Below are 2,500 nucleotides of genomic sequence, written 5' to 3'. Positions count from 1 at the left end.
CTCCAAGAAGCCCCGGGCCTGGAGCGCTGGGGGGCTGCTACCGGCCTCACACCATCTGTGGGCTGCAGCCTCAATCACAAGGACTTGGGTCCCCTGAGCGCGCTGCCAGAGAGGGGGGCTTCTGTACGCCACATGTCCCGTGCCACACCGCGGGGCGGGGATTCAGTGCTGGGCTTTTCCCTCTTCGCTCACTGTTACTGAGGGAATCCTCGTTAGTTTCTTTTTCTCCGCTGACTAATATGCCTAAATTCAGCGGGTCACTACGTCTGATCTGAGGTTGCAAGCCCAAAGCTCGGCCGCGCCGCACGCATGCGGAGACGGCCGCCTTTGTCTCCCCCTGCCCGCCCATTCGCTACACCCCACCCCCCGATGGAGCCGGAGAGAGAGAACGAGCGATGTGGAGAGACGGAGAGCCCCATTCCAGAGACAAGAACTGAAAAGGGAGCGCAGCAGAGACGGCCCCGCGCGGGAGGACCGGCCGCGTGGTGGCGCGCGCGACGGCCTCAGCGGGGAGAGAGAGAGGAGCGACGGCGCCCCTCGGCACGCCCTGAGACCACGACAGAAGAGGAGGGGGCAGGCGAAGGGAGAGGAGGGGGTCGGAACCCCAGTCCCCGGCGCTCTTGCCTCGCGCACGCACGCGGCAGCACGGCACGGTACCGCCACGGAACCTACCCGCAGACAGCCACCTGCGCAGGGGGGGAGGCCGGGGGCGAGGCCCGCGCCTCGTCTCCCCTTCTTGCCCTCCTCTCTCTTTCTCTCTTGGCCCTCGGCGGCGCCTTTCAATGCTGTCTCTCGCTCTCCCCAGGCTGCCGCGCCACCGCATCTGTGGTGCGGCCCCGGCGAGGACGAGCTCCACCCCAGCGGCTCACTCGGGGAGCGGGGAGCTACAGAGCGCTCCCCAAGTCTGCATTTAGGGGGATGAAGGCCCTGTGCAGCGACGACAACGATGACGATGACGACGACAACCGTGACAACGATGACGCCCGCTGGGCCGCAGGGAAGGGATCAAGGCTGCCTAGGGAAACGCTTCCCTCACCGAACCCCTGACCGCCTTCCATCCGGGTACCGGCAGGATGCCACCGCCGCTGCTGCCGCCTGCCGCGGGCGACGGGCCTGCGAGGCGACCCCAGCCGCGCCACCGGGGTGGCCCCCAGGTGGCGATTGATCATCAAGCGACGCTCAGACAGACGCTCAGGGCCGCAAGTGCCTTCGAAGTGTTGATGATCAATGTGTCCTGCAATTCACATTCATTCTCGCAGCTAGCTGCGTTCTTCAGCAACGCACAAGCTGAGTGAACCACCGCTAAGAGTTGTCTGCATTTTGGGCACCGCTTTCACGCCAAGCGGGCCTCTTTTTATTACTCTGGCGCCGAGGATGCGTGGGCGCACGCCTGGCTTCGACCGTATGAGCACACAGAAACGGAAGGGGAGGAAAAAAAATCACTGGAGCAACCCACGCTCCAATGGCCGGCAGAGAGGCGGGGGAGCCCATGCCCCCAACCGCCTCCCCCCGCGAGGGGAGACGCCAACCTCACAAATGCCATCATTCGGAGGTGGCCCAGGTGCCCGGGCTCGGCCTGGCCTCCGCGTGGAGGGCCACGCAGCGTGCGCCGGAACGCGAGGGGGCACGGTGGCCTGCCTGCTTCTCTCTCTCACAGGACGACACGCACAACACACACGGCACGTGGCTGGGGGCGCACGGCCATTGGCCCCTGAACACGCCGGCTCTCCCTCGGCCCCCGATGCTGCGGGCCTCGCGGACCACTGCCGCGCCGCTGCGCGGCCGGCTTTTCTCTTCCCCCACTGCATGGCCTTCCTCCGGCTTGAGACGGCACGCGACGATGACCGGCCCCTGCCGGCGCGCCTCCCGCGGGACCGCTCCCCTGCCGGGCAGGCAAGCGACCAGTGGACGAGTTCCGCCACCGGCCCTGGAGGCGAGCGCCACCAAGACCCGAGCCGGTGTTGCCAGCGCTCAAGGCCTGCCGGACGGCAGACCCCACTGCCACCGGGGCTGCACTCCCAGGACTGCCACCGCTGTGTTGCACTGCCAGGGCCCCTTGCCTTGGGCACGCGCCCGGCAGAAGGCAGTACGGCACTGAGCCAGGGGGCAACGCCCGCTCTCCTTGTTTGCACGCGGAGACCGGGCGGGAGAAGTGCCCCCGTGGCCGCCCCGCACACCTTCCTGCGGCCCACATGCAGCCGGGAAGGGCGACGGAGGAGGCGACAAGCGGGGCCGGGGACAGGACTGCCGCCAGCCGATGGCGGGTGTCTTCCGGCCAACTGTCCCCGCAGGGAGGGACACCCGTCGAGCTGCGCCGCCGCCGCTCGGCATGGGGTCACCCACGCTCATGGGCCTCCACCGCCAGAGGGCCCACCGAGCGCGCGCCCCCCACCAGCGGGCGGGCTGTCGAGCCAGGGGACGGCCGGCGGACGACGGTGCCGCCGCTGCGCATTTGAGGAGGAAAGGCCGTCGAGGGGAGGAGAGGCGCCGGATGCGGTGA

General features: G+C 68.5%; 1 long non-coding RNA gene and 1 pseudogene across 1 annotated transcript in view; one reads left to right on the top strand and one right to left on the bottom strand.

The window, feature by feature from the left end:
* Positions 1-2,500, top strand: part of LOC143692805 (uncharacterized) — a 369,941-nt gene that overhangs the window by 343,845 nt on the left and 23,596 nt on the right. The gene's annotated exons all lie outside the window — the stretch shown is intronic.
* On the bottom strand, positions 1,174-1,311 carry LOC129130768 (5.8S ribosomal RNA; annotated as a pseudogene).

Source organism: Agelaius phoeniceus, unplaced genomic scaffold, assembly GCF_051311805.1.
Source record: "Agelaius phoeniceus isolate bAgePho1 unplaced genomic scaffold, bAgePho1.hap1 Scaffold_108, whole genome shotgun sequence".
NCBI classification, from domain to species: Eukaryota; Metazoa; Chordata; class Aves; order Passeriformes; family Icteridae; genus Agelaius; species Agelaius phoeniceus.
This window is presented reverse-complemented; position numbering and strand designations above follow the sequence as displayed.